A 13,474-nucleotide genomic window follows, 5' to 3' on the forward strand; every position below is an offset into this window, starting at 1 on the left:
GAGAATAACCCACAGTCCTGGGGAGGGATGATGCTATTTAGAATTTGGCTTGATTGGAGACATGGCAAAAGACACAGGATGCAGAACATGCCTTAACCTTCTTGGGATGGAAGGTCAATGTCAGCCAATACAGGAAGAAGGAGAAGGCAAGAGCAACACTGGGACATGTAGATGGCTGGGTCAAAGGGTGCAGAAGGGCTAATCAGTGTCCCTGTGTCAGGAGGCAATAAAACAGAAAGCTTCAAGATCTGTAGGCATCTTGACACACTCTGATTCTGTCACTGCATTTGCAGGAGACTATTTTTAGGAAGTCACAAGTGATTCTCATAGAGATCCGTCATAGCTGTTGCAATCTATTGGAAAAATCTAAATGATTAATAGAGAAATTAATCTATCCGTCAGAAGACATCTATATGGTGGGGTACTCTGCCACAACTAGAAAGCCATTTGTTGAAGAATTCTTAATGATACAAAGCAAATTTATGATATTTGAAATAGAAATAGAATAAAATTGGGTTACAATTTTGATTCATGGGAATTGATATATGACAGTATGTGTACATTTGTAGAAAAACTATTTCTAATTATATTTGAAGTTTGGATCTGCTATGATCACAATTCACTTAAAATTTTTAAGTACAGTACTACATTGTATTTAAAGTCCGAATCTGCTATGATCACAATGTGTTTTTACTTATGTAACCTGTGTTGGGAGGAATGAAACCTTACAAACGCTTTTTCGTAACTCTAAGAAATGTTTAAACTGTGCTTTAGGTCAATTAGAACAAGGTTAGTAAAATCAAAGTTGAATCAACTGCTGCATGTTTGATAAGTAACTTTAAATTCTGATAGCCCCGACCTAATAAATAAGTAAAATTTCTCACAAATTAGAACAGGCACTGTAGTCTCAAAACCTTTTTTTATAAAAAGGTTTCCTGAAAGTTAACCATTATGATTAGATGATATGCTCACAGGGGTATTATATTATAAATAAGTTACTCCATTTCATGGTGAAAAATATAGACAGATTTGAAACATCATCACAACTTGGCTCAGCTAACAGTTGTTAGGGTTGTCTGAGGTTCTGGCTTCTCGTGTTCTCTGAGGTTCCCTTTCCTTTTTGAAAATAGACCATGGTGGATCGATGAGCACTTTCATCTTCAACATTACAAAGCTCCAGCTTAATTGCTCTTAGACGTTGTGTCCTTTGGTTTTAATGATGATTTCCACTGAGACTGAATAAGAGTACTGAAGCTCATACTTCCTCCCTCTTCCGATGCTTCTGCCTTCCTCCTGATTTTACCTACACAATGTATCTTGGATCAACAGCCTCTCCTGATGGCCATCTTCCATTCCTTCCTCATGCCTGGCTCCTTCTCTGATTTCCTGGCCCACTGTGGCCCTGGTGACCTTGTTAGTCACTCCTTGATTAGCTTCTCCCACTGAATGCTCCACCAGGGTCTGTTATCAAATCAGGCCTGCTTTACCCGTTTCACAGTATGAAACTGAGACCATGAGCTTTGTGAAAGAGTAAGGGTTTATTCTCGAGGATTCTGAGGGTGACTGGGTAAGATCCAAATCTCAAATCTTCCTCTCCAAGGAGAGGGTATTTATAGGACAAAGAAGCAGGGCAGTTTAAAATGCATAGAGAGGATATGGGGAAGGGAATCAGTCCCTGTGTTATGAAACTTCATGGCTCCTCATGGGATGCATGAGAATGACAGTGTCAATGATCTGAGGCTGATGTCTTTGGTCTCTTGATGTCAAAAGGCCACCCATCAGGCACTTCAGCAGGTCCAAGTGAAGAGTTGGTGGTTTCTATAAAAGTCGTCTTCCAGACCCTGAGAAGTCACCTAGGCAACTGTCATGACCCACATATCAGAAGTGTCGCCTACAGTAAGCTAGCGAGAAACTAATCATATATGGCTCAGCTGTCTGACCTCCAAAATTAGTGATTTTTCAAAGTCAATTAAAAGCAAGTAACTAAAAGCAAATGAAGCTAGATCTGTATTTAGCTTTTATTTTTATTTTTTTAAATTTTCAGATCCAGTCCCCAAGCTGAGGAGCATGGCCTTCAGACATGGCTGATCCCTGGCTTCCTTTCACCAGTGTTTCATTTGGGATCTGCAGTACTTCCTATCGGGTGTTCTCTTGGAGATAACTGCTCATCACCCTGCACCCAGGACCAGACACTCTCAAAGTCTACTTCCTCCTGGAGCTCTGTCCCAAACCCCAGACTAACTATAGCAATCTCTACTTACCTTTGGTAACTAGATGAAAATTTATGATTTTTAAATTCTGGGCTCTCAGCTTCCCGGTTTACCTCCTCAAGGCAGTGAGTTCCTTAAAATAGAAGGTGTCTAGCCCACGACCCTATATCCTATCTCTACCATAGGAGGTGGTAAACAGTAGATGCTCAATGCATGTGTGTAAAACAACACACACAAGGAATGCAATAAAGTGTAAGAAAGAAACCCAAGTGAGGAATAGATCATAGCGTTCAACAGCATTTATCTCTGGTGGATCAGGAATGATTTTAGTTTTTCTCTTTATATATTTATGTATCACTCAGGTTTTCTGTAATGAGAATGAATTTTGCAATCAACAGAAAACCCATCAAGGAAAGAATGTTTACCCGCTGAGGTTTCAGTGGCAAGCAGAGGGATTTCAGGCCTCACTCCTTGCAGAACGTGAGAAAGCTTTGTGAGGAAGTGGGTCTTGGAAGGGGCGTGGGCTCTGACATGAGAGGAGAGAAGGGGACAGGCCATGCTGAGCTGCTTCTGCAGCCTGAAGATCATAGGGCTCTCGAGAAGAATAGACAGTGTTAAGCTGTGGCATAGCAGGGAGGCTGAGCAGCAGAAAATGAAGGGCACTTTGGGACTAAATCATCCTCATTTTTAAGAAATCAAGAGGCAGGGGATGAATTGCTTGACTCCTTCAACAACAGACATGGCAGGAGGGTCTGGGAGTCTGGCAGACAGATTGATAGGATGTCTCTTGAGAAAGAGTGGCTATGGTTCATAGGGCAGAACACTTTTTGGAAGTGCAATTTTTTTCCATCAATAGTGTTAATATTGCCTACTTGATAGCTTTGTTATGAAGATGGAATGAGATTGTGCGTTTTATTATCATGTATGATGTTAGAGGGGCTTTTATAGGCCCAGATTCATTGTTGCTACTGAATTATTCCAATAACCAGGAGCAAGCCTAGTGGGATTGTCTCTTTGTAAAAGAGGGGCTTCCCAAGATTGGATGGCACTCCACAAGTATGCTATCCAATTCAGGTGAGAATCAAATTTGGGAGTCATTATCACAAAGCCCTCACTGGTTGGTAATTGTCTATACTTTCTCATGGCCTAAATTTCCAAACCGAGTGTGGTTGTTTTCCTAGTTACCTGCCAACATCTGCTTTTTGAATGCCACTAAGCAATTATCATTGCTCTGCTAATTTAGGTGAACAAAACACAGATGGATTCCTGTAAAATTTCTCATCAATGCAAATGGGTTTCTGGAGTTGAATATCATGGCCTTGGTCACTGATTTGTGGGTGGACATCGTGAAATGTCATTTCCAATAGCAGGTTTGTGTTTTTTTTCTAGGACCTTGGCCCACAAGCAAAGTCTCTACTTTTCCTTTCTGCAAAGGAGACAATGAAAATGATACTTTGTGCTCCTGCTGGCTTGCTTTTATGTGCACATCTGGACAAATTGAAAGCCAAATGAAAGGCAGCACTTTCTTACAATTTTCAAAGGTGCATCGAAGATAAACATCATTTGAATTGTCAAGTCTATCTTCACAGTAGTGGAAGAAAAATTGTGAGCTGCAGCAGGAGAAAACTGGGGCAAAGAGGAAAGAACACAGCGTGGCTGAGTCCTGTCCTTGCTTCCTTCAGATTCTCATGTGAAAGTGTGAAGAATGGGAGGAGTGAAGACAGAAGGTTCCAGGCTGAATCACTTGTGGCTTGAGATTCTTGGTTCATGCTCTTATAATACCTGGGCATTCGTTTCATTAATAAGCAAGTAAACCATAAAGGCAAAGTATGCATTAACATACATTATATTTTGGTAACAATTTCTAATGTTAGAATAAAATGGAGCCCACAACCCTTATTCCTGGAGCTTTGTAGCACAGTCATCTCATGCAACCACCTCCCTGTTGGGAGCCCATGAGAGCCTCCTGGCCAATGCTCCACCCCAGGTGTTCTGCCTCTCCTTCCTGATGCTGAATTTTCTGTTCATGTTTCACAGGCTCTTTCTTTTGAAAACCCATTTTGAAGCCTTTCTCAGGCATTTGTGATTTCTCTTGTCATTCCTCCTGCCTGCCTCCCCCACTGCACACACACCACAACTTTACCTCTTCCCTTCATTATACCTTGTCCTCACCTCTGCCCCTCCCCTGGTTGGCCTGGGGTCAGCTACCCAGTTGCAGAGGAGACAACCAGAAACCACCCTCACCCATCATCCCTCACACATCATTACATTTTGTGTCGGCCCTACCAGTGTTTGGATTGTCTTAAGTATAACCACACAACCCACATTGTCACTAGCAGGAGACATTTCCTGCACTGAGGACAGAGCTGGGCTGAGAGTCTGAGTTGCACTGGGTGAGGAAGTTCTGTTCTTTTTGCATAGGGCCCCGGAACCCACGGCTGCATTTCCATCAGTCATTTTAATTCTGTCCCCTGTTTTCAAGTCCGCCCAACTCTAACCCATTTGAAAATTGGTAATTTGTCTGGATGATCTGGAGGGAGTGATCCTCGCTTCCTCCCGTGATAATTTATTCTAATTGCATTGGCTTGTTTGGAGTTGTGCTGCTAAGCAACACTGAGATTCCCCCCCCCCCCCCGTTTTTGTTCTTTCTTTTCTCTATCCAGATCAGAAGGAGCTCCCTTTGTGCCACACACACAACAGCTAACAAAGGCAAATGACAAAAGAGAAGGAAAAGCCAGCCAAAGGGAGTGAAATGACCCAGCCCCATTGTCTGGGGATCCCTGAGTGGCCCAGGGTCCAGGAGCAGCCAGATAGGTGAGGACCAGGAAGCAGTTCAGTTTCTGCTGAGAGAAGGCCCCCAGGGTCCTTGGTTCCTGACTGGGAGGAACTGTTGCCTTGGTGATGGAGGCAATTGGAACTTCCTACCTTCTCTGCACCCCTCCTTTTCCTTTATCATGCCATGGTGTGAATGGAAGAGAGGGATGACAGGTGGCTTGTCTAGGAGATTGTGGGGTAAAGGGTCATTTGATGAATTTCTGGAAAAGATTTTCCATCTGGGAACTGTCATGGCCTCAATTCAAATGAATGATACAAGGCCATCAATTTATTGCTTGTTCTGCACAAACCCTGCACCAGCCAGGTTGCGGCTGGCTCAATTTACACGCACCACAGGGCGAGTCTGAACCCCCTTCTGAAACCTCTGTCTGAGACATCTTTCTCTGTGGAAAGAGGATCACAGTGTTTGCAGTTGTTCTAATACTTGGTTTGCTTAAAGGCATTAGAGGGGGTTCATATTGGGGAACCTCCAAAGGGCACTTGCATACAACACGCTTGGCAATCGGTCAAGTGACTTAGCATGTTTTCAGGTTAGCCTTGCTCTCAGCCCCTGAGCTGACCCATGTCACTTGGTCTATAAAACAAGAGACCAGAATGTCTATTGTCAAGGGAGCCAAGAAACAGGGGTGGGGGCAAGGAGAAGGCACTAGTGTTTTCTACCTTCCAAATAACTGCAAAAGTGTCAGGTGTTTCATGGAATCAACCCAGCTTCTTCCCCACTGTGGAGTCTAATGTCTCTCCCTCCTTATCTTCAAGGTAACTACTATCCTGAATTTTGTGTTTAGCATTCCTCACTTTCCTTTATACCTCCTTCGGTATCTACAGGGGATTGGTTCTAGGAATACCCACCCTCCCATACTAAAGTCCTGGGATGCCCAATTCTCTTATATAAAATGGCATAGAGTTTGCAAATGTAACCCGAGCTCATCTTTCTCTATACTTTAAAGCATTTCTAGATTATCTATAAAACCTAATACAGTGAAAATGCTATGGAAATAGTTGTTATACTGCATTGTTTGGGAAATAATGACAAGAAAAAAGTCTGTGCAGGCTCACTACAGGCACAATTATTGCTGGTCAGACTACAATGTATACTAGTCAGCAACAATGTATCTCCCCCCCCCCATATTTTCTCTACGTGTTTGGCTGAATCTGTGGATGTGGAACCTGCAGATAAGAAGGGCAAATGTATTTTTAAAGATATAAATAATATTGTAATTATCTTATCATCAAATGAACACCTGGATACCTCCCCCTGCTCCCACCTGTTTGAGGTAATGCTCATTACCAGGACAATAGAGGTTTCCTGGCCTCTTTGTTCCCATTTCCTCTTCTTTATCTTCCAGGTAATCACTACCTTAAATTTTGTGGTTAGCATTCCTTGCTTTCAGCTTTGCATGCTTTAAGTTTTATATAAATAGGATTATTGTAAGTATTCCTCATTTTTCAAAATATCAATGTTATTTCTCAAAATTCATTTTATATGAATGAGTATAGCTGCTTCTTTTTTTGACCTCAGTTCTATAATCCATGGAAGGAATACTATAATTTACTTATCTGTTCTGTTGGTGGTTACCAGGTTTGGCTGCATTTTCTTGCTTCTATAACCAGTGTAGCTGTGGAATTACTTTGAGAAGTCTTGTGCCTACGGCCAGATCTTTTCTAGGGCAATAATTCTTCACCTTTTTGGCCTTCAACCTTTGAAGCTGTTAAAAATTATCTGCAAAAAGGATTTTATTGATATGAGTTCTATCTATTCATATTTACCATATTGCAAATTAACTTTAAGCATCTTTATTAATTATTTAAAATAATAACACACTAATTACATGTTACCATGAATAATATTTTAATGAAAATACATTTTTCAAAATAAAAAAATAGTGGGAAGAGTGGCACTGTTTTATATTTTATCATCGTTTGAATGTTAGTATGAACAGCTGGATTCTCATACAGCTTCTATGTTTGGTCTACTGAAATTTTGTTATTTTAGTTGGAGTATATACAGAGACTCCAGCTTCATGTAGATGTACAGATGGAAAAGGCAGAAATATCTTAACAAACTTATCAGGGAATTGTGGATATTCTTAGGTGCACACTAAATCTAGATAAGAGCTTGTTTCTTGTCTCTCCTCCGCCACCCTCTGTACTGAGGATTAAACCCAGGGGACTTTACTACTGGGCTACATCCCCAGCACTTTTTATTTTATTTTTTAAAACAGGGTCTTCTTAAATTGCTGAGGCTGGCCTTCAGTTTGAGATCTTCCTGCCTCAGTCTCCTGAGTCACTGGAATTACAGGTGTGCACCAATACACCCATATAGATAAGAGCTTTTTTTGTTGTTGTTAGAATGAGGCATCTGAAACATTTCAAAGTATTTTTGTATTGTTATGTGTGGGGAATCACTCTAGTTCACTATCAACGTGGCTGGCCTAGAGGCCACAGAACAGAAGAAGGGCCCACAGACCAGAGAAATTATACTAATCAGCCTGGTGTGGTGGCCCACGTCTGTCATCCCAGATACTCAGGAGGTTGAGGCAGGAGGATCACAAGTTCAAAGCCAGTCTCAGCAAAAACAAGGTGCTAAGCAACTCAGCCAGACCCTGTCTCTAAAGAAAATACAAAATAGGGCTGGAGATATGGCTCATGGTTGAGTGCCCCTGAGTTCAATGCCCGGTACTCCTCAAAAACCAAAACAAACAAGTAAAACCCACTAATCACATGGCTTATTCCATCAATTGAAATCACAATGAGAAGCAAGGAAAAGAAAAGAGCAAGTTAACAGGTGGGGTGAACCAGATGGAAGGACCATCTGTGAGTTTTATGGAATATCACCTGTGACTGGAATGGTGTAACCAGTGGGCAGCCAAATGAAGGCCTCATGAATATCCAGTACTCTTGCATCTTTAGTAAATCTTGTATATCTAGTATCTCTTGTATATTTATTATATTATGAATATTTACTACACAAGTGTCTCATGCATATTAAATATATTTAGAAGGTGCTTCCTTCCGTGTTCAGCAGTCTACTTACTGACTGCTTACGCATAACAAGTCTTGTGAATTGTGTTTATGTTTGAGAAACTTATTGCTTACTAGTTCTTATTTATTAAAATGTCTTAAAGGGTTTTTCCTATGCTTGATAAACTACATATTTATTCATCTGATGGAACTAAATATTCTAAATGCAAATAGATGTTATAGTTTGGAAAATGACAATTTCAGGAATCATTATTTCTGTCTTTTTAAACTAAAAACAACTTATTTGTATAATTAAGGCCATTATCAGTTATGGTTAAAAATTGAATGGTTAGAGAGTCTATGTCATTATACTATATATCTTTTAAAAAATTTTTGTTATATGTGACAACAGAAGGCATTACAATTCATACTACAGATATAGAGCACAGTTTTTCATATCTCTGGCTGTACACAAACTAGAGTCACACCATTTGTGTCTTCTTCATACATGTAGTTAGGCAATGATGTCCATCTCATTCCACCGTCTTTCCTACCCCCATGTCCCCTCCCTTCCTCTCCCTCCCACTTGCCCTATCTAGAGTTCATCTAATCCATGCCCCTCTCAACTACATTATGAATCAGCATCCTTAAATCAGAGAAAACATTCGAATTTGGTTTATAGGATTGGCTAACTTCACTTAGCATTATCTTCTTCAACTCCATCCATTTACCTGCAAATGCCATGATTTTATTCTCTTTTAATGCTGAATAGTAAGTATTTCATTGTGTATATATACCACATTTTCTTTATCCATTCATCTACTGAAGGGCATCTAGGTTGGTTCCACAGTTCAGCTATTGTGAATTTTGCTGCTATAAACATTGATGTGGCTGTGTCCCTGTAGTATGCTGTTTTTAAGTCCTTTGGATATAGACTGAGGAGTGGGATAGCTAGGTCAAATGGTGGTGCCATTCCCAGTTTTCCAAGGATTCTCCTTACTTCTTTCCATATTGGCTGCACCAATTTGCAGTCCCAGAAGCAATGATCATACTTATATACCTTAATCATCTAGTTCTATGCTAATAGATAGTCTCTGATCACATGTGGTTATTGAATACTAAACCACAGCTGGTCCAAACTGAGATGTGCTATAAATCTAAAATATGTGCCAATTTCAAAGATTTAATATGAAAAAGAGAAAGCAAAATGTCTTTTATTAATAAGCTGTGTATTGATTACATACTGAGATAATATTTTGACTATATAGGATTAATTATAATATATTACTGAAATAATTTCTTGTGTTTCTTTTTACTTTATAAAATGTGATTACTAAGGAATTTAGAATTACACATGTGGTTTGCATTGTATTTCTACTGGAAAGTGGTTATCTAGAAAATAGTACCATTTAATTGATTATTAGGTTTTTAAATGCTCCCATTAAAATGGATAAAATCCTCTGAGTTTGTTTTCCCAGTCTTTCTTAGCTTATTGAGACATTTAAATTAAGTTTGCTCAAAGATGGCCATTCTTGAGTAAGAGATCAGTTGTACATTTTCAGTTTCTACACTAGTGAGGCATCTTTTTAAAATTAAAGGCTCTGTGCTCAATTATTCCATATTCATCTAATTTTTATTTTTTGCCTTCTCTCTAAGTTTGTCATTGTGAACTTGCTTAATATAGATAAAATGTAAATACTTTCTTTAGTGGTGTTAGTCATATATGTGATTTAATCAATCTTAATTTATCTCCCTCATGTTCTCAAGAAAACGAGAAAAAACGTTGTGGCTTCAATTCCAGCTTAAAAAAATAAAAATAAAGTTAATTATGCTGTATATGTGTTTATATTTGGGCATCCAGTAAGACTAATCCATGCTTCTTTTCAATTATATTCAAATGCCTTTTTTCTTTGCAGGAATTATCTTGAAAAAGGCAAAAACAGAAATTAAAAAAAAATACCAAGTGATGAATAAATTTGGGAAACGTATAACAGGTGGGGCTGTTTCTAAAAGTTATGCCAATATAATTTGGTATTAGTATTTTGTTTTTTTGTTGGCCAGTAAGAAGATACAACCAGTATTGCCAGTTAAATCTATGAGGCTGTTTCAAACTTGATCAGGAAAGCATAGGGTGGATGAGATAGGCATTTAAAATGTGGAACTCTTTGCCCTTTTACCTTATTATGCAAGTAGTTGTCTTATAACCTGCAACTGCAGAGGCTAACTAGGAAGAGGATGAGAACTGGCATCCCAAGGGTGGTGGGATGTAGGGAGACAGGACCTGGAGGTGGTAGACCAGCTGTTTGTGTGCTTTCAGCTTGTCTTTTAGTTTTCAGGACTAAATAATTCTGATACCATTTAGTAAGTCCTAATCCAGGGAGGTGAGAAGAAACACACATAAAACATTTGTATTCGGGGGCAAGCAGAAAAAATCAAAGTGATAGAGTGCCAGGGATCCCAGCAGCCTGCAGCAGGGCCCGGAGAGCCAGGCCAACTGATTCGCGTGGCCTGCCCTGCGGCTACAGAAGGCGTGGCGCCTCAGTGAAGCCATTAATTGGCAAGCAGGGAGGTTAGGGAAGGCCATTAGGTGGAATCCCACCAGCCAAACCCACACGGACCCTTGGGCCGAGCACGGGTTCTCAGAAGGGGAAGGAAGCGGTACAGTCCCATCCCCCACAGCGGACACTCCGCCGAGCCAGTCAGCGGCCACCATCCGGGAAAGCTGAAGGATACACCGCCACTCTCCTTCAGAGTGCGACATCAAAACAGGTCGGTGTCATTCAGCTCACCCCCCAGACAGCGGGAATTCGCATAAAATCTCTCCTAGGCTTGCCGGGAGAGGGAGTATCAAGCTGAGCCTCCATACAGGCTAGGGGGAAACCAGAGACACCTGACCTCCAACCCCTCCTCCCAGTAGCAGCCAAAAGGAAACCTGGCTAGCCAGCGCTGGGGGAGGGGCAAGCAGAAAAAATCAAAGTGATAGAGTGCCAGGGATCCCAGCAGCCTGCAGCAGGGCCCGGAGAGCCAGGCCAACTGATTCGCGTGGCCTGCCCTGCGGCTACAGAAGGCGTGGCGCCTCAGTGAAGCCATTAATTGGCAAGCAGGGAGGTTAGGGAAGGCCATTAGGTGGAATCCCACCAGCCAAGCCCACACGGACCCTTGGGCCGAGCACGGGTTCTCAGAAGGGGAAGGAAGCGGTACAGTCCCATCCCCCACAGCGGACACTCCGCCGAGCCAGTCAGCGGCCACCATCCGGGAAAGCTGAAGGATACACCGCCACTCTCCTTCAGAGTGCGACATCAAAACAGGTCGGTGTCATTCAGCTCACCCCCCAGACAGCGGGAATTCGCATAAAATCTCTCCTAGGCTTGCCGGGAGAGGGAGTATCAAGCTGAGCCTCCATACAGGCTAGGGGGAAACCAGAGACACCTGACCTCCAACCCCTCCTCCCAGTAGCAGCCAAAAAGAAACCTGGCTAGCCAGCGCTGGGGGAGGGGCAAGCAGAAAAAATCAAAGTGATAGAGTTCCAGGGATCCCAGCAGCCTGCAGCAGGGCCCGGAGAGCCAGGCCAACTGATTCGCGTGGCCTGCCCTGCGGCTACAGAAGGCGTGGCGCCTCAGTGAAGCCATTAATTGGCAAGCAGGGAGGTTAGGGAAGGCCATTAGGTGGAATCCCACCAGCCAAGCCCACACGGACCCTTGGGCCGAGCACGGGTTCTCAGAAGGGGAAGGAAGCGGTACAGTCCCATCCCCCACAGCGGACACTCCGCCGAGCCAGTCAGCGGCCACCATCCGGGAAAGCTGAAGGATACACCGCCACTCTCCTTCAGAGTGCGACATCAAAACAGGTCGGTGTCATTCAGCTCACCCCCCAGACAGCGGGAATTCGCATAAAATCTCTCCTAGGCTTGCCGGGAGAGGGAGTATCAAGCTGAGCCTCCATACAGGCTAGGGGGAAACCAGAGACACCTGACCTCCAACCCCTCCTCCCAGTAGCAGCCAAAAGGAAACCTGGCTAGCCAGCGCTGGGGGAGGGGCAAGCAGAAAAAATCAAAGTGATAGAGTGCCAGGGATCCCAGCAGCCTGCAGCAGGGCCCGGAGAGCCAGGCCAACTGATTCGCGTGGCCTGCCCTGCGGCTACAGAAGGCGTGGCGCCTCAGTGAAGCCATTAATTGGCAAGCAGGGAGGTTAGGGAAGGCCATTAGGTGGAATCCCACCAGCCAAACCCACACGGACCCTTGGGCCGAGCACGGGTTCTCAGAAGGGGAAGGAAGCGGTACAGTCCCATCCCCCACAGCGGACACTCCGCCGAGCCAGTCAGCGGCCACCATCCGGGAAAGCTGAAGGATACACCGCCACTCTCCTTCAGAGTGCGACATCAAAACAGGTCGGTGTCATTCAGCTCACCCCCCAGACAGCGGGAATTCGCATAAAATCTCTCCTAGGCTTGCCGGGAGAGGGAGTATCAAGCTGAGCCTCCATACAGGCTAGGGGGAAACCAGAGACACCTGACCTCCAACCCCTCCTCCCAGTAGCAGCCAAAAGGAAACCTGGCTAGCCAGCGCTGGGGGAGGGGCAAGCGGAAAAAATCAAAGTGATAGAGTTCCAGGGATCCCAGCAGCCTGCAGCAGGGCCCGGAGAGCCAGGCCAACTGATTCGCGTGGCCTGCCCTGCGGCTACAGAAGGCGTGGCGCCTCAGTGAAGCCATTAATTGGCAAGCAGGGAGGTTAGGGAAGGCCATTAGGTGGAATCCCACCAGCCAAGCCCACACGGACCCTTGGGCCGAGCACGGGTTCTCAGAAGGGGAAGGAAGCGGTACAGTCCCATCCCCCACAGCGGACACTCCGCCGAGCCAGTCAGCGGCCACCATCCGGGAAAGCTGAAGGATACACCGCCACTCTCCTTCAGAGTGCGACATCAAAACAGGTCGGTGTCATTCAGCTCACCCCCCAGACAGCGGGAATTCGCATAAAATCTCTCCTAGGCTTGCCGGGAGAGGGAGTATCAAGCTGAGCCTCCATACAGGCTAGGGGGAAACCAGAGACACCTGACCTCCAACCCCTCCTCCCAGTAGCAGCCAAAAAGAAACCTGGCTAGCCAGCGCTGGGGGAGGGGCAAGCAGAAAAAATCAAAGTGATAGAGTTCCAGGGATCCCAGCAGCCTGCAGCAGGGCCCGGAGAGCCAGGCCAACTGATTCGCGTGGCCTGCCCTGCGGCTACAGAAGGCGTGGCGCCTCAGTGAAGCCATTAATTGGCAAGCAGGGAGGTTAGGGAAGGCCATTAGGTGGAATCCCACCAGCCAAGCCCACACGGACCCTTGGGCCGAGCACGGGTTCTCAGAAGGGGAAGGAAGCGGTACAGTCCCATCCCCCACAGCGGACACTCCGCCGAGCCAGTCAGCGGCCACCATCCGGGAAAGCAGAAGGATACACCGCCACTCTCCTTCAGAGTGCGACATCAAAACAGGTCG

This window comes from Urocitellus parryii, chromosome 7, assembly GCF_045843805.1.
Source record: "Urocitellus parryii isolate mUroPar1 chromosome 7, mUroPar1.hap1, whole genome shotgun sequence".
Taxonomy (NCBI): domain Eukaryota; kingdom Metazoa; phylum Chordata; class Mammalia; order Rodentia; family Sciuridae; genus Urocitellus; species Urocitellus parryii.